Consider the following 20238-nt stretch of genomic DNA (forward strand, 5'->3'; position numbering starts at 1 on the left):
AGATTAGGTAGATATAACTCTGGGATGGACGATGCATGCAGGATAGCCATTTTGTAGAAATCTCCTGGTAGCTGACCTCGAGTGTCATTTCACCTTAATCTAATTGGGGGCATCTGCAAATCTGGTCACCCCTCCCTCTCTTCACAGGTGAAACATGACAACAATCCACAAAAGCCTTTGTACCACAAGCCCTGATTTTCACAGGGACCTATTACCTCCCTGCCAGCTCCTGGAGGGATAACAATGAGGAACCTAAGTTCGCTGGCGATAGCTGGAAAGGTGTCAGCAGGTGAGGAGTTGCAGTTGCTCTTTTAGAACAGTCCAGGGTTGTCTCCATGCCAGACACAGATTGAATTAGCTCTAGTCAACTCATTGCAGGAGACAAGTGCCCAACAGCTACCCTTGTGCTGTCTCTGAGAAAACATAGTTAATGAAGGTAAAAATGCAGCACAAGACAAGAAGAGCTTCCACCATTATACCAGTAATAAAAGAGTAGACTAGAAAAATGTAGGACAGTTGCTTCATGGGGCAGCTGATACAGTGACTGCAGGGAAAGGTAAGGCTGAGGTTTTCAGTTTCTTCTTTGCCCCACGTTTCTTTTGCAAGGTTTCTGAGGATGCTCTGATTACTGAAAAGGTTCAAGAATGAGAACACAAATGGATGTAAAATGACTCCGGGATTAATGGACCTTTAGAAGCTCATCTTATCTGATGGACTGCATCCGAAGATCATGAGAGCTAAATGTTCTCTGTCATCTTTGAAAGGTCTTGGAAGTCAAGATCCCTGACAAATTGAAAAAAGGAAAAGATGTTGCACTCGTTTTCAAAGATGGATGATCTGGTGAACCAGAGATCACTCAGTGTCATTTTTGATCCTGGAAAAAAACATGAAGTGATTCTTCCTTGAGCATGTTTCTGACCATCTGGGGCAGAAGGGAACTGGAAACTGGTAACATGGATTGACTATGGGTAAATCATACCTGATGAACTTGATTGCATGATAAAATGACTAGAGTGTGAACAAGGAGAGAGCAGTTAATGTTATTATTTCAGCTTCAGTGAGATGTTCAATGCTGTCATCCACAACATTCTGATATGCAAATTGGGGTGATTAGAGTTTGGATGAATGGAAAACTAAGCGATTAAAAAGCTAATCAGATGCTGGAGCTCTCAAGATCATAGTCGATCGGTTGCGCCCTTCTTGGAGGCTGGTATCAAAGGAAGTACTGCAGGACCGTCTCCATGGACCTTTCCTCTCTGATGTCTTCTTTAGTTACCCCTGAGAAGCAATGGGGTCTTTGTTTCCCCTTTCAACCAGCATTTGTTAAACCTCACCTGCAATGCTATGTCCAGTTTTCCAGCACTCCAATCCAAAAAATAGATTGACAATTTCAAGAAAGTTTGGTGGGGGGCCCCCAAACACAGTCAAAGCTTGAGGACTTGCCATGTGAGGAAAGGCTGAGGGACCAAGGCTGACTCACTCTGGAGAAAAAATGAACTCAAGGGCACCTAACAACAACTTCTCACTGTCTGCAGTAAAGTCATTGGTAAGATGCAGCCAACAGTTTGCATTGCAAGGAAACACAAGACAAGAAATATAAGTGAAATTAAGAGGTCCATACTGGATGTGAGGAAGAACTTTTTCCTCAAGAGGACAGTTGAGCAATGAAGCAGGTTGCCCAGAGAGTCTCTGCATCCTCCATCAATGGAGATTTTCAAGATCTGACTGGATAAAGTTCTGATCAACCTGGCCTGACTATAGAGGTGATGCTCCTGTGAGCAGGAGTTTGAACTGAAAGCCTTCTGAGATCCCTTCCATCCTGAATTACCCTATGACCCTATCGGCCTAAATGCAGGACAGCATACTCAGCTAGGTAATAAGATCAAATGGTACACTAAGAAAACAGATACAAAGATTGCCAACTTTCTATACAGCTGAGAGATTTATGCTTCTGAGAATACAAATATTCTGTCTCAGCAATCATGTTGGAATGTGAATAATGAGATTATAGAGGGATGTAAACAAGAACTCTGTGAGTTTTATCTGTGGCTCTGTCCTGCGAGCAAAATAATTTAAGATTCCTACATTGCATATACAACATTTGCTATATTTTTTCTTCGAGACATGTTTAGAACATCTTTCTATGAGAGAGGAATGCATTCCATTAACAAAACATGAAAATGGTGATTGAGTGATAACTGTGTACATTGATGTGACTGTAATACATAGACAGTAGATCTCAGCTGAAACAGCATTTTGAGATCCAGGTGAAAGTTTTATTCTTTTAAGAAATTGTCAAGACTGCAATTTACAGCAAAATGAGTGGTTACCAAGATTGTTGAATTGCAAGTTCAGATATTTATACTGTAAAGACATTGGTGTAAATAGCAATTTCCTCCACTTTGCTTTCTGTTAGCATTAGAACTTCCTCTACCTGTGAAAATAATCTGCTGACATTTGCAAGAATCTTGTAATTTAAGCAGTTTGGCCATTTAGGAGGCAGGAAATTACAGCAGCAAGCTTGTCCTGAAAAGGAAAGTATGCACTTCTATGCTCTTGCAGTGGTTTTCTACTAAGATGTTTCCATTCAAATCTAATGCATAATTAATTGCAGCATGTGATAAACCTTCCCAGATTTAAGATAAAGTCTGTAATACTGAACAATAAACCAAACTTACTGGACCTCCAGAAGTCTTTTTAAAGTGCTTGTTTCACAGAAATTTAATTAGATTGATTAGGATTACTGAGCTGTGCGCATGAGAATCCCCTAAAGGTTTTTCTTTCTCAAGAGAGGTTTATACAATAATTAAACTGTAGCAGGACACTCAATTGGAACTTTTAATGGTCACCCCTGCCAACTAACGAGGGAGAGAAGAAAGCAGAAGATACAGCCTGTGAAAGCAACGCAAGCAGAAAAACACATTCTTTAAACTGAAGAGATGACCCAGGAAAAGATAAAAGGAACACTGATTGAAGTATTGAAAATGTTCTTGAAATCTTCAATAGTAGGTAAGTAAGCTCTACATATATTAATTGGCCAGATTAATTGGCCTCCTTCCTTGAAAACTTATTTGATTTTACTAATGTGTCACAAATAAACAAGCAAACAAACAAAAAAAAAGCATTGAACATTTTCCCAGTTTATTTATGAATTTAACTAGTGATTAAAAATCACAGAAAGTCATATTAAGATCCAGAGATCTTCAACTTGATAAAAAATATTTCTGGGATGTCTCAAGCCATCCATAAATCACTGATTTTTGAAATGATTTCTGTCTTAGAAATATTTACAAAGATAACTCATATTAATTCAGCTTTCAATTATGCTGAGGTCTGTGGGATTCTGAGACTACATTATTCTCTGCAGAGAGTGAGAGAAATTAAGTTTTCATTAAGACTTTGTCTAACTAATCTTTTCTAAAGGTAATTTACTTGTACATGTATTTGTTTAGGCAGTCATTAAAAGTAGGTGGCTATCAGATTAATACACTTCTTCATTATGGGCCAGTATCAGAATTAATGTGTGGTTTAGGCAGTAGGACCTTCCATTTTCCCAAGGACATCTTTTAAAATCAATGTCCAGGAGGTGAAAAGCTGTTCTCATTTAGTATACTAACAAAAAATTATGAGGTGTTTTGAGTATCTAAATTAAAATTTCCTAAATTAGAAAGATTAATCAGAACACTGGAATTTTTTGATTATGTATTGATTATAAAAAAAAAGAGACACTACTCAACCATGCTTAGCGTTCAATATTATATCCTTAATCTATGCATTTTTCTTGGCCTGATGGATGCCATGCTTTTCTGTAAGCATATATTAACACCGTATACCTTCTCTCTTATTGCTCTAAATTTATCTTTGTGTAAGAAAAGATGATTATAATTGGATTAATATTGATAGTGTGGAATAAAACTACTAAAGGAATAAGAATGATCTTTCTAATTCAGTCAACAGCCTAAAGCAGTAGGAGTAGATTGCAAAAGCAATATTTTCAGTGTAATGTATCTTACATAAAGTCATGTCAATAGCATACATCTCCTTTAATGCATGGTTGTGAACATATCCCTCTTTATCCTTTCCAATCCAGGTTTCTTTCAACAGTAGCTAAAATCAGCCATATTTTCATGTTCTTGACTCTCAGTAAGGAAAAAGCCAGGGCATCACAGCTTTTCACCACAGGCCAGTTGTTTTGCAGTACTGGTTATACTAGTTCCCAAATCTAAGCATAAAATGATTGCATTGAACTGTCTACAAAGCACATAACAGATTTTTTTTTTTTCCCCCGGGCGGTGTCATTCTGATGTAGCAGAAAACTCATCAGTGTAGCAATATGTTGCTTGCAAATCTGAAGTAATCACACAAAAAAATTATTTGTTGTCATATTTTCCATCCATCTTGGACAGAAAAGCAAGTTATGAAATTCCTTTGCAATTTTGTTTCAGTACTAATAAATCAATTCAAGAGCCATGTTAAAAAGTAAGTCATCAGGTGTATTGAACTAAAGAACACATAATCTACTTTGTGCTCTTCCTAGCATATAGCACAACTAATAATGAAATGAATGAAAAGTGTATTCTTTGTATTAGCTTTTATTTATTTATTTATTTATGTTTGCAAATTCCAAACAGTGGGAGCCAAGTGTTTCATGTTGTTCTAGGCAGGCAAACTTTGCCATGGTCTTAAATTTGCTGGTAGGGCTGGAAATTTATTAAGGCTTTAAGTTAACAAATCCCATACTGGTTCAGAAAGGATAAATGAAGCAAAACTTTGCAAGATTCTCTGGCTCTGAAGGCATTGTGTTTGGAGACCAGTTCACTATTTAATTAGCCTTGAATCTAGTTTAGCTGTACTAGCTACCTTTCATAGAGCTGTTTTTCTTCCTCTTTTCTTATCTCAAGCAGGACAGAGTGTATTACCAGCTTACCAAAATCAGGCAGCTTTTGTTCTGACAAACTTTGATAATGCAGTCAGGATGCAGTAGCCTAAACATGTAGTACTTTGGCTTGGCCTACCCTGCATTGACTATGTGTGTGTAGGAGGTAATGATGATCAGTACGCAGACAGCATGAACAACACAGTAAACAATAGCCCACTTTCCAATACACCTGCACACACCAGAGGAAGACAATTCATCTTTTAGGATTCCATCCTTGCCAAAGAAGATTCATTACTGGATGTCTATGAGTCTTTTATTATGAGAAAAAGACTGAATTAGTTGTTTCCTAATAATTTAAGCTAGTAAAATTTTTTAGATTTCTTTCATATCCCATCTTTCATATCCCATCTCAAATCAAATCTTTTCTATCATGTATCTTTATTACCCACTGACCAACACCCGGTCAGTTCAAGTGACACAGCCAACTGGGCATTAATCACTAATATGAGATATTTTACTGCTTCTAAGTTGTTATAGTTTGCCATACTCATATACAATATATTCACATTATCAGAGATTTCTGGTACCCGTACAATTGTTTTTGTGATTGTCTCCATCCTATCAAAAAGCAGCTCTTGATGTAACACAATCGTAATTATGTCCCAGACTGCTTTATTCTAATGTTTTAAAAGCTATTTTTCACCCATTTTCTTGCTGCCTTTTCCTTATACTCAGAGGAAGACAAAATGTGACATCTCATATCCTCACTGCTTTTTCAAAGGAGCAACACAGCACCTTTTTAGCAAGGAAAAACAAATGAACAAACAAAACAAACACAAAAATATGGGAAGTGAGAGAAACAAACAAACGAACAAACAAAAAAGCAGATAGCATGCTGCACTTAGTTATTTGAACACCTAAACTCTTGGCATCCACAAGATGCCATGGCAATGAGTTACAAATCTAATTAAACAAAAATCCCTTGTATTTACTCTGGGCCTGTAATCTATCTTCACTGGATGTCTCTGATTTTTTATTATGAGAAAGAGAATGAAGTAGTTATTCCTAATGATTTTCACTAAGCTAGTCTAGATTTTTAGATGTGTCATATTTTCTCTAAGTCATACCTTCTCTATCCTAAACAGAAATTATTCAGTGTCTTTTTATGTTGTCCTTGTTTGTACTTTGACAGGGGGGACAAAAAAAGAAAGGAGATCAGAACTACATTCATATTCAAAGTGTGAAGGTACCAATTAAACACAGATAAAAAGGAAATAATTGTAATAATTGATGATACGTAGACCGTGAGAAGGAAATTTACATAGGAGATAAGTGTTAAAGAACATTTATGTTGTGCAGTGTCCAAATATTAAAAGGCCTATTTTTAATGCATGAAAAATCTTACAGTTGGAAATTTTAAAGTTGGAAATTTTACATTTATGAAATGATTTAAGAAAGTAATTGCATTGTTTTTTTAAGTAATTATTTTCCTGATTTTAAGACATTATTCCTAATTTAATTTAGATAACTTGGTTTCCCCATTGCTTAGCTTTTTTTTTTTTTAACCTTTTCAAGCTGAAGAAAATTAAAAAATAAGAAAATATAATAAAAATCCTACACATTAACTAATAACGTCTCAGAATTTGTATTTATTTTTATGATAGTTTATAGTATCATCTAGTTGTTATCAAAAAGTTGGCCTTAGGGATTTTTTTTTTTCTCCCTCAGGGTGTATCTAAGATGAATGATATGATTAAATAGTTGCTTGTATTCCTGACCAATATTCAATTTTTTTTGAATCAGAGCACAGTCAGGTGCTATAAACTATAACCATGAGCTTGGCAATGTGTGATTTGTTATTCTAAGGGGCTCAGCGCCAAATTTTTCACTCAATTGTTCTGCACCAACATGATTTTCAATAGAACTCAGCATACCATTACTCCCACTGTAATACTTACAGCCAAACTTAGAAAAAAGCCCCACAGCTACTGCAGTGAGGCCTTTCAAAAATCTGGCAAACAATAACATCCTGAAGAGCTGAAAATTGCAGTTGATGACTTTGCAGTTGTTCTATTTTACACTTCATTGTTTGCAATGAAAAGAAAAATGTCATTTTCTCCTACATTCTCCTTTTGTTTAGCAAAATAGGCACTTCTCTTATTCACCCTCTGTTTCTAAAAGGAAGTGATAAGTAGGAGCATATGTATATGCATATTAACAAGATCATCAACTGTATAACTGCTCAGCCTACAAATTCAGTTATAATAAATTTTAAATATGTTTTTATTGAGCTGTTACTATTTTATAATTTACAAATAATTAAAAAGACTATGTTACTTTTTCAGAGGAACAGTAGAAGCAGTAATGTAATGAAAGCTGCTTGGCATCAAGGCCATCTCAGTGAAAACTTAGGACAGGTAAAAGAAAGATGTCAAGCTAATCATTTTTTCATGAAACATATTTCAGAAATTATCACTTAAGGTCTCATCAGATGCAAGATTTTTGTTTTAAGATCTTTAACATTTATTTTATTTTATTTTATTTGTTTTTATTTAGATAGAACATATACAATTTTGCTAGCTCTTCAACTGTCTCTGCCATCCTTTAAAACCAGTGTCTAAATTCAATTTAGCCTGGCAAATCTCATAGTTTGGTGCAGATCTCAAATACATGATTGAGAGATTTTTCCCATAGAGGTGGCAAGACCTGCAAAGAGTACTTGAATAAACTGTAAATGTTTGCATCATGGACTCTTGCAGATTACTTTATATCATGATCAAAAGAGTTCTCTTAGAAAATTTGTAGTGTTGATGTAAATTCTTTCACTAGCACATTTTTCAGTCTAGAAGTGCTCTACCTCAATTCTCTTTGTGCATGGCAAGTTTATTCAATGATGAATCAGAAAGCATTTATTAAAGAAACACTTCAATATTGTTTAAAATTCTTTGTAATTTGAAACCACATTCATAACAATTTCCATGTTAAAATGATAAATAAATGCATTCTTTCAGTCTAACCTTTTAACAATTAAAGCTAAAAATGTATGTAGATAATACAGCTCATATGGACTTGCTCATGTATATTCCATGCTAACATCCTGGATGGAAACATCTATGTTAATATCCAGTGAGAGACGCTTATACTTCACTATTCATACTACAGGAAGAAAGAGCTGTTTGTACTTGGATATATGGCAATAAACTAATTATATAGGCCAGACTATGTTTTATTTTGGATATTTCTCATGAGATCTTCTGACTTTGTAAAATCTCCATCTGTTAAATTGGTACTTTTTCAATATTCTGGATAAGAGGAGAATAAATTCATAATTCACAGGATGGTTATGCCCCACAGATGCTACTATATGAATTCCTCTTTGAGATGGATAATCTTCATGTCAAAAGAGGAACCATGTTACTAGAACCTGAATTCAGAATTTTAAACTTTTATTGATTATCAGCAAAATGTCAATATAACTATTTCATACTTCGTGATACAGAAAGATCCATCAGTAGCATATTGGCAGCATTCAGGAACTTATATTGATTTGAACAGACTTTAGATCAGATGGAATGCAATAGTTCCAATGTTACTTTACAGTATCGTGTTCCGTGCTTCACAAACATCATTTTTAAAGATTCTTTCAACTTCAATTTCCAGGTATAGAAAGATTGTAAAACGTGTATAAATTCTTAATTATTTAAGTAATCATAACAAAGCTGTATTATATAAAGTCTGAATGAGATAAAAAATAAAATATATGCTTCTATTAGCTCTAAACACAAGCTATTAAATGTAAGTAATGTAGAAAAAAAATTCCAGAGATACCAGAATGTTGTACTGTTCTTATATATGAAGTTATTTAGAACCATAGAATCACTAAAGTTGGAAAAGACCTCCAAGATCATCCAGTCCAACCGTCCACCTATCACCAGTTTTTCCCACTAAGCCATGTCTCTCAGTACATCTAAACATTTCTTGAACACCTTCAGAGACAGTGACTCAACTACCTCCTTGGGCAGCCCATTCCAGCACTTGACCACTCTTTCAGAAAAGTATTTCTGAATGTCCAACCTGCCTCTCCTCTGGAGCAACTTAATGCCATTCCCTTTAGTCCTAGAAATAGTTACACAGAATAAGAGGCTGACACCGATATCCTCATAACCTCCGTTCAGGTCGTTGTAGAGAGCGATAAGGTCTCTCCCCTGAGCCTCTTCTTTCCAGATTAAACAATCCCAGCTACCTCAGCTGCTCCTCATAAGATTTATGCTCCAGACCCCTCATCAGATACGTTTCCCTTCTTTGGACACTCTCCAAGGCCTTGGTGTCAATCTTGTAGTGAGGGACCCAAAACTGAACACAGTATTTAATGGTGACAGAAAAAAATATTACAAAATTGCAGTAGTAACTTACAAGTACAGTGCTCTTACATCTACTGGGCATGTTCTAGGTTCGCTGGAAAATAACCACTGAGATCTGCTGATCAAGCAATTATTTGCTGGAAGAAAGGTTTACAGAAAATGGAATGCCGTAAAATAAAGAGAGATGTGATCTTATTTGTGTCTTGAATTCTTAGCTGCCACTTAGAGCATAAATAAATTAACAATCAAAAAAGTAGATTTATATATTGTTCAGACATTGCTTCCACATAAGGTTCTTTCAGTTACAAAAATCAATTTACTTTCTTGTACTTCAGCTCTCCAGAGATTCATATGTGTGACATAATCTATATTTCCTGTTTTCAGTAAGGATATTCATAATGTGTACGGTTAATGAAGGATGACTGAAAAATGTTAATGGAGTATATATAATGAGGAAATGAAAGCTTGCTTACAAACAGAAGCAAGAATTTACATTTCCATTATATACGTAGTATTTCTGATGTATACATATACGTTTATTTCTTTTCTTTCTTTTTTTTTTTTTCAGTTAAAAATGAGATTTTCTATTTAGAAAAAATCAAAAAATGGAACAAAAAATATAGGTCACGAAACAATGAAACTAGAATAGCATACAGCTTAATTCCATTTCTCAGGACCATGTTGTGATCTTTACTCACTTCTTTCTGATACCTGTTCACTGAAATTTTAAATTAACTGATGTGTTCATCCTTGATCCTTATAGTTCTAATGCAAGTAAAAAAAAACAAAAAACAAAAAAACCAACAACAACAAAAAAACCAAACTATCATTTGGAAGACTGAGATTTATTCCTCTTTCATGCACATTTTTTTTCTAAGTACAGAAAAGTAAATAATTTAGTCCAGTAATTTAGAACTAGTTAATATATACTTCTAGCTGCAATTAAGATAATTGTTTGTTGCTGCTATTTTTAAAAATATGGGGTTTTTTACTGTTTTCATTTAAAAAGTAAGATATTTCCATTTCTCCCTTTTTACCACTGAACAGCTAGTGCTGCAGGCACTAGAGCCTTTTCTTATCTTCATTATTAGCTTTAGTAGATGCACAAGGAATATTTGATTGCAGGTGATTCCCTCCCCCATTTCCCATACCACAATACCTAACACTCTAAAGCTTTTCACCCAGTTACAGACAATTGAACTTGAAGAGGAAGGGAAATCACTTAACCCTTCATATTTTCAACACCAAATATTTTCTTCATTAGGGGAAAAATAAAGACATTGTGAAACATAGCTTACAGTGAGCCACTGTCTCACAAGTTTCTGTATACCCCTTAAAAATGGGAGCTCTGCTTCCGAATCCTCTCTTCAGTATTTTTTTAATACAAAATGAAGCATTCCAGTAGGAAAACTTCATTGTAGGAAACCTTGCTTGTCAAAGGAAAACTAGGTCTCTACCATTCATCCTAATCCTTCCCCTGTCCCTTATTAATGGCAAATTGGAGATTTATTTTTCCAAGTCACACACAGTTTTCAGATGTCTAATTTATTTCACAAATCCATTATCTTCTCTCTGACTGTTTTTTTAGCTTTCCAGTGTGGATGCAGTGCTCTGATCCATCTTGGTCACTGGGGTGACTCATTCTCTCATTTTATTGAACGTAACAATATACCACAGCCAATTTTATGTACAGCAGGACTCTGACAGTAAGTATAGAAGAAAATACTTTTGAAGTGTTGCATCTATCTGAATAGTTATTTTTCTACACAAATAAATACTGCTAGCACTTAAAAGACATTTTAGTATCTTTGCTAACAGAGCTATACTCTTCCAATGTGTTTTGTTTGTTTGTTTGTTTGTTTTGTTTTTCTTTGTTTTGTTTTGTTTGTTTTCTTCAGGTGGATAAGAGGACTCAGAAAATACCAACTATTTGATTTATACATTTTTGTCATCAGTATTCTAATAAATTGAAAAATAACCCTGAATGCATTTTGATTTTGATGAAAAAAATATTTATTTGTGCTGACAGCCATAACTATATTTCATGCATAAAGCAATGGCATTTACCTAACTTAGACTGAGATGTTCTGCTCTGAACACTCTGATGAAAAAATGAGAGTATTCATAACGGAAAGCATGACGGATTGTTAAATACAGAAATTATCAGCCGTACCATGAAGGGATGGTTCCTCTTCTGAAGTCTCAGGAACATTTTTATTTTATTAACAGTTTAATTCACTGAAATCTTGGGGCATCTTGAAAGTTTGATGCAGTTTTGATCAGAAAACTATATATCAAACCATGAAATTGCTGCTGATAAAACAAAACAAAAAAAATCACCACCACAACAAAACTCCATCAACCCATAACGTTATTATTCAAGCTCACTATTTTACAAATAAAAAGAGATTGAAGGAAAAGCTTTGGTTGGATGATTCAGTGTCTAAACAGGGGCTATAATAAAGAGGACAGACATAAGCGGGTTCTGTTGTGACAGGGCAAGGGGAAATGGTTTCAAACTAAAAGAGGGGCGTTTTAGACTGGATATAAGGGAGAAGGTTTTTGTAATAGCATTGGTGAGACACTGGAACAGGCTGCCCAAAGATGTGGATGCCTCGTCACCGCAGACATTCAAGGTCAGGCTGGCCCAGGCTCTGAGCAACTTCATCTAGTTGTCGATGTCCTGTTCACTGCAGGGAAGCTGGACATAGATGGCCTTTAAAAGGTCCCTTCCAACTCAAATGATTCTGTGACTCAACACAGGTTTCTTTTCTGCCTTCTGCTTGCATAGTAAGAAACTACACTATTAAAAATTTGAAATAATATTTATTTTTCTGCATTAATCCTAGTAGCCCAATAAAAGTGAATAAGATTACAATATACACAGACAGGTTCAAATCAGAGGTCCAGGATGCTTGGCAAGATGTTTCTCCAGAAAGAAATTCTGCTCTGATATGGTAATCATGAAATGAATTATCATAAGATCTGTGTAACTCAGGACACTAACAGCATTTGCTGAGTGGATGATTTAGTGTACTTTCATTTATTTTGCTTACTAAATTGGGAATAAAAAAAGAAAGAAAACTAAATTATCATGTTTATCTTTTTCAAGCAGTGATAATATTTACACTATCTCAAATGGGCTTTTTACTGCTTTTAACCATTTACTACATTGAATAGGGAAGGATATGTGTGCAGAATCACAAAGTAGAAAAAAATGTATAATTGTTTTCTGAACCTTGTTTACTACTACACAGATTAGCTAGTTGTATTGAAAGAAAACACATCGGCAGTTACTGAAAGTAGGATTATTAAAATTGTCATTGTGTTGTTCTCCTATCATACTGCTCATGTTTAGCTGTATTTTGCTTCTATTCAGTATGATAAGTTTTCAGAGAAAATATTTGCCCTGTGTCAATTCTCAGCTTGGCATGACGATTCATAACATGAAAGTCTACAGAGGTTGTGTACGTTGACTGACCCATGAGGATACAAAAGTGAAAGAAATCACTTCAATAAACCACCAGCATAACTAAGAAACATACCTTTATATGTCCAAAGCATAGTTAACCTATAGTGCATCCAAAGGAGGGTGAACAGATGTCTGAGGAGTCTGAAGAGATTACAGCAGGTAGCTACTCCAGTACACTCCAGAACTGCTGGGGACAGTACTTGCAAACAGATTTGTATGGGGCATTTTTTTTTCATCACTACCAAACCTTAGCCGAACTGAAGTCTGTATTAGGATCTTCTACACATCTGAGCTCTAAGCATACCCAGATAATCCTTATGAACTAGGCTGGTGATTGTTTTATTCCAGCTCTCATCTATACTTATCAATTCTTGTTGGACTGAATCTCTATTTCAGCCCTGATTAGAACCAGAGCATTAACATCAACTTCATCATAGAAATGGTAGCATAAACCTAGTCTGAACATGGCCTCATGTAGTGTGCTGACACTAGACCTCTAATTAGGGAGATGGCCTCTTTTGGTCTCTAGTATTGTTTTGCATTGCAGGAATCATGTACAGCTCTAGAATTACCTGATTAATATCACTTTTAATGCCGCAGGGGAACTGTTAGGTCAGGGCTTGAATGGTGCTTGAGCACCTTTCAGCATTCCCCACCTAGAAGAGAGAATGGGAACGCTTATATTCCAAAGTTATAACAGCAAAGCAGGACATTATCCTTCTGACATGTTAATGTAAAATACTTGTAGGAAAAGAATATATATGTAATATGTAATATATACATCTGCTGAGGAGAATTAGATAAATTTTATTGAAGTGCAGTATGTTTAAGACCTAATAAAGAAGTTCAAGAAGAAGCAACTTTTCCTCTGTTTTTTTTTTTTTTTTTTTTTTTTTTTTTATGGGAGGGAGGGGGAAATGGTCTCAGGAAGCAGGGTGGGTGGGTACAGATAGAGCCATATCATATCTCCTTTAGGAGTGCCTGCAGACAAGGGATGTACTGGGTGTGTGTCTGCAACCCATATGGCCTGGGGTCAGGGAGGGAGTGCTCTTAACTGTGTATGGCATTAGACCTTTAGATTAGTTATGAGAGTGCTTAGAAATTTGTAGGCATCATTTAATATTTCATAATGTTTGGTCTTGTGGTTTATCTGTTATACTACTGATATTGAACCTGGATGTGTAGTTCATGTTTTGATAGTTAACTGAATGTCATTATCAAACCAATAAACCGCTTCAGTTCTGATTTAGTTTAAACTATACAAACTGAGCAGTTTTTCTCTGTGACAGTTGCTGTGTACACTAACATAAAGCATTATGAGATTATCTCACCAAAACACTGAAGTTTTTAATCTGGAACAGAGGAAATTCTCATGGACATAAATGGGGTTTCTTGGAGTTCTTGCAGAGATCCATGGATACAGCAAAAAAAAAAAATATGGTGAAGAACTAACTAGCACTTACTGACAAATAGCACAGTTATGAGAAGTTTAGTTGAAAAACAGCACCCACAGATATCCTGTAGCACCCTTCTTTTGTTTTTACAAAAGAGAAACTTAAGTTATTAGAGTGATAATTGTAAATGTGACAGTTCTTTATTTTATTCCTGACTGCATGAATATTGTTGTGATGTCTGCAATTATTTTCCTAAATAAACCATGTGGTAGTTCAGTTTGGTCCGAAGCATTTTTGGCCTCAAGTTTTGAGTTTGTTTGTTTTGTATTAAAAAAAAAAAAAAAAAAAAAAAAAAAGGTGTGGGAGGAACAAACTTTCTGTTCATTACAAACAGGGACCTTGGTGCTGAGATGCTTTTTTGCCCAGGAGGCAGATTGTTGTATGCAGCAATAAATAGCTAAACATACCTTTCATAGCATACATGTATTATATATGGACTTGTACTTCCTATTTCCTACATCCAAGTAAGCTTCAACACTGCTTTATAGAAGTAACTTTCTTCTGGTTGTGCCCAGAACATCTCCAGCTAACTTCATTTGAGTGCTGAAGGCAGGGTTGTACACAGCAATGTTAAATCATTTATATTCAGACCTACTGTTCCATCTAAGTAGAAATGTTCTATACAGGGAAGAAAAAAAAAAAAAAAAGCAGCTGTAAAAAAAAGGATTAGATTACTGTTAACTTTGAACCACTGATTTTGTTGGTTTTTTGTTGCTGTAGTTCTTTTTGTACAATTTGTACCATGGGAAAAAACTATGGCATTTTTTCTAATAGCCACAGAGAAATTAAAAGTAGTTTAACTACTCCTCCTCCAATGAGCAATACATTTCCCAGCAGGGTATACCTTAAATTTTCTAGTAAGACAAACATGATTTTAAATAATTTAGTCTTAAAATAGGCAATGTGGAAATCACTAAAGGTGGAAAGTGATTCCTTGCAAACAAGTTAAATGACAGTTAATAGCTAAATCAGTTTTAAATCATATGAAGATAAGTTAGTATCTAAGGTAATTAAAAAACAAAACAAAACAAAAAACACAATTTGACATTTGAATAGAATCTTTGGCCAACCTGTGTAAAGGAAAACCATAAAAAACTAAACACTTTCAAATCGGACAGATGTTTTGGCCTAAAAGTGACATATTCAAAACATAGAAACTCAAAACTTAAGCCAATAGATAATTAAAACCCTCACATTTCAAAGGGTACCCAAGTGATTATTTTCATTTACCCTCCTTTGTCCCTTCTCAGTCTTTCAGCTTATTCAAATTTGGTATTTACAAATCTTTGTTCATTCTGTGCACCATTGTTTTCAGTGTAATCTATGCACTGAAAATACTCTATTCAGCTCTGATTCTTTATAGTTGCACATTCTGCTTAGAAAAGATTAGTAAGAATTTCCAAGAGTGAATTCAATCAATTAGAATGAGATTTTACCAATCTGAGACAAGGCTGGGTTAGGAAGTTAGAGTAGGAACTTCTAGCTAAAAAATACCAAAAAGCTCAGGGGAAAACAAAATGGGGACAAAAATCAATGAAAATATTTCCAGTCTTTTATAAAAAAACAACAACAACAACACAATGAACCCTGTTTTCATGAAAATGACTGAATATCTGCCTGCTGATGAGATGCAGTAAATGAATTCCTAATTTTACTTTGCTTGTGTGTATATCCTTTGTTTTACCTATTAAATTGTTTTGACCTTGACCCAGGAATTCTTAGTTTTACCTTTCTGATCATTTTTCCCCATCTCACTGTGGGAGAGTGAGCAGTCAGCTGTGTGATGCTCAGCTGTGTACTGGGGTTAAACCACAAAATTCACTCTCACTTACATACGCTCTCTGATTTAAACTAAATAATCTATTATGGACAATTCCACTGACTCCATTAATGATGCTTTTCCTTGGAAAATGATTACTTTGCAGTGAGTTTGTCTCCTGTTTGCTTTAAACCTACATAGTATTTGTGTGGACAGATTTTACACTTACTACTGCAAATTAGGAAAATGCAAATGGCAAACTAGAGCATATAGAATTCTGGGGTTTGTCTGAATCCTCACAGAAAGCACTGATTAACAACAAATGATGAGTTTACTTAGGCTTACCCAATGTGCTTCTTATTAGAATGCTTTCTCTGTAAAAGGATAACAAATGCTTCAATATTTTTTATATTACCTACAGCCTTTTGTTAGGCTGTTGCAATGATGTAAAAACAATTTGTCTGTTTTTCTTGTAAAAGCTGTTCGATTTTTGTTGCCTGACAGATTTGCTGGCTGAAATCAGGTTGGGAGATGAAAATATTTGCTCTCTGAGTGCACATAGTTAAAGAATCTTTTCCCAGAGATCTCATTCCTTTCCTTTGACTATTTTTGTATTATTTTACCCATTTCAAAGCATTCTAGAGCAGAGAATATCAGGAGAACGTTTTAACAAAACCCTTCCAGTCTTTGTCTGTGTTTTCTAAGTTGATCTCTTTTTCCCTTACAGGCATATCTAACATAAAACATTTCCTCCCATACAGGCAACTTGATAAAAAAGAAGAAATCTCCTTTGGCTTTTTTATTATTTTTTAAAAATAAAAGTTCCTTTGGTATAAACTAAAGATGTTTGCAAGAATGGTCTCCAAGTAATACTTCTACAGCTCAATTAGAAATCAGATAATTAAGATTTCAGTTGTGGTTTTTCTTTAATACAGCTCTTCTCTATAAATCTTATAGCATCTTTGATAGCAGAGTTAAGTGAATAGTACTAATAGAGCAGTACTTTACATAATTTTTTTAATCTCTGGGCTGGTCCACAGAAGATATTTCAAGTCTCAAGAATGGAGACAAAATCCTAATTTTGATTCACTATCTAAGCTTTGCTTCATCAAGACAGCTCTTACATACAATCATTTTACTCTTCTATTCAGCACAAGGAAATATACGATTTCCCTTAGCCAACTGACCAGCTGTTCTTGTACAATGACACAGCATGATACAGAATCACAGAATTGCCAGGGTTGGAAGGGACCTCAAGGATCATGAATCTCCAACCCCCCTGCCACACGCAGGGCCACCAACCATTCCACCTAATGCTAGACGAGACTGCCCAGGGCCCCATCCAATCTGGCCTTGAACACCTCCAGGGACGGGGCATCCACAACCTCCCTGGGCAGCCTGTTCCAGTACCTCACCACTCTCTCCGTAAAGAATTTCCCCCTGACGTCCAACCTAAATCTCCCTTCCCTCAGCTTAAAACCATGTGGACAAAGCTATGTTAACACTTCATTATACCCATCTTTCTCTGTAGTTAGTTTAGCATCATGAATCGACTTCTTAGATGTAGCTAGTAACCTGGAACAATGAATTGCAATTTTTTTTTTTAAATAAGCATTTAAAATGCCCTCTTAGTGGCTCAGAAAACAACAACAAAAACCAAATAACTTCATGGAAAAAAAAAAAAATTCCTTTGTATGAATTGTACTCACAGATTGTAAAAGTGTGAGAAAGGTGAGTCATTGCTGTTTCCTGTAGATGCAGAAGAAGATCTCAAGGAGAGACCTCAAAATGACTCCTACTATAAGGAATAAATTGGGAAACCTCTGTTTTATTTTTTTAGGTGCACAGTGCTCTTAGCAAATCTTTCTGAAATTATGAAGCATAAGGTCAAATTGACTGCTGACTTTCATGGTGAATTATGTAACCAGTTGTACATGGGAATTAAAATTTTTCTCTAGTTTTAAATAGGTTATACAAAGTTTTAAAGAGGCAAAAAATTTTGACAGGGAGTGAATGTACTACAGGGAGTGAATCTAGTCAGTCCAAATAAAGGGTAACTATTCATATAAGACAATGACATACTTGATAAAAATCTCAAGAAAAGTCAGTCACTTCATACATGTGGTGCAAGGATAATGTCACACTTCACCATTCTCTCTGGAATCCAAACAAATTCTGAAATGAGGTTACAACTTTGTTCTTTTTTTTTTTTTTTTTTTTTTTTTTAAAGAAAACACAATATGTGGGACAATTGGAGAGGTACTCTTCACCCACACCTTCATGTATGTGTAGGAATTAATCTGTGAATTTTCCTAATAAAAGGAATGCCTCACTATAGATTCATATGAAGTCATCTTGATCTGCTTTCAGAATAATTGAACGCATTTGACACAGAGCTTTAAAATAGATTTTATTATAATGGCTTGCTGTTTTCTGAAAACATGCTATTTATCACTATTTATACTGGATACTTCTGAGGTCAGCGTTAAGAAGCTGGGGGGAGTCTAATTACAAATCATCTTGCATAGCCTTCTTTGAGAATTGGCAGCATTTTCACTACAGGAAGGCCTGTTATTCTTGTATTAATTTAATAAAGTAGCATGCTTTATTTATACATGTTACCTGTATCTATGCTCCTCTATAATGAGTTTGATGTTAATAGAACTTGTATGTTAGTGCTGGTTCAGTTCTGCCAGTTGCTATTATTATGTTGTGGTAGTCATTTCTTCAGACAAGCAATACTCATCTCTCTCACTTGAGGAGCACTAACTCTCAGAACACTAAGCATCTTTTTAAACACCAATCCTGGGAGTGTGCACTGGTTTTGAATGCAGTCATCATTTCAGAGGGCAGAAAGAATAAATCTGGATCTCAAAGATTGGCATTGCAATTCTTACTGCGTCTATAAGTTGGGATGGAAAACCAACACAGAGCTCAGAGAATATGAGTTATTAGACTGACTGGAATCAGACTGTGAAAGTAGGCCTTACTACAGAGTATACAACCAGACATATGGTATGTGCTTATCAGAACCAGAAAGGAAAGGCAAAAAATGACGTCACCAGAAAAAAAAAAAAAAGAAAGAAAAAAAAAAAGAAAAAAAAAAAAAGAAAAAAAAAAAAGAAAAAAAAAAAAAAGAAAAATTGTTGTGTAAGAATAAGAGATTTTAAACACCCTTATTTTGATTTTCCAAAGCTTACAAAATCACACATGATATTCTGATAATCAAGCATGAAAGAGATGAAACTTTAACATCCCTTGTAAGTGTGAGTAGAAAACTGGTTAGGCAAACCCCTTCTAAAGGATAATTATCAATAATTTTTATCAACATGGGAGTATTTATTGAATGCAATTCCACCAGAATATGTCTTACACTAAGTACTAGTCTTTAATGACATAGTTAATGAAAAACAGAATGCATATTATTGAACTTACTGATAAAAAGAAAATCTTTGAGGGACTGCAGGGACATGAGATTACAGAATTCTGCCCAGATATGCTGAAATATAGAAAAAGACGATAGGAATGCTGTTGTGCCTATGCAGGAAAAACAAGCTGCAGAAATACAGGAAGGAAAACAATGGGTCAAGTAGCACAGTATAAGAAGTTGTCTGGGGCTATGTATTGGATATCACTGAACTTAAAACAACATGATTGTACTACTAAAAAATGTGTGTACCATATTGGGATGTATTAGCTTCAGTATATCCAACTTTTCTCAAATGAGGTAAGAATTAGCTTGAATGTTTCACTCAGTTTTGACCATTGTACTTCAGTTAATGCATAAGTCAATTTCAGAAAACCTAGAAGAGAGCACTGAGTATGATTACAACATTTCAAATCACAATCTGGTGAGGGTACATGTTGACAATTAAGATTGGTTTGCCTTTCATTTACCGTAAAAGTTAACTGGAAATTCCTTGAATAATCCTATGGCAAAACAAGGAGAAATGGGTTTAAATTGCAAGGAAGATGCAAGTTAGATTTTGCATGTTTTTATGGAAAAGAGCCTAAAGCACTGCATTTCATCTTTGTTGTTTGAGAAAGGTATAGAGTGTCCAGATCTGGAAATCTTTACAATGAGACAAAACAATTACTTGTAGATCAAATTATTGTTACAGTTAACTTTGGTTTCTTTTCTTCTGGAAAACAATGATCTTTTCCAGATTATTTTGCTATTTAGCAAAGTGTTAGAAATAAGGAACTGTTGCTAAGAAGATGGAATCAGCCACAAGGAAGCAAGGAAGGAATAACTGCTTATTATGTGAGTGTAGGCAAATAGACCATATCTGGCAAGATGCCATATGGAATGA

General features: G+C 35.0%; 1 long non-coding RNA gene across 1 annotated transcript; it reads left to right on the forward strand.

Moving 5' to 3' along the window:
* Positions 1 to 201: 201 nt before the first annotated feature.
* LOC149918534 (uncharacterized) lies at positions 202 to 6138 on the forward strand. The gene is made up of 3 exons (XR_016465550.1): positions 202 to 289; positions 607 to 3009; positions 6072 to 6138. It is a non-coding gene; the product is annotated as an uncharacterized LOC149918534 (long non-coding RNA).
* The last annotated feature ends 14100 nt before the right edge of the window (positions 6139 to 20238 follow it).

The sequence above is a fragment of the Phasianus colchicus genome, chromosome 3 (genome assembly GCF_987193195.1).
Source record: "Phasianus colchicus chromosome 3, bPhaCol1.hap1.1, whole genome shotgun sequence".
NCBI lineage: Eukaryota > Metazoa > Chordata > Aves > Galliformes > Phasianidae > Phasianus > Phasianus colchicus.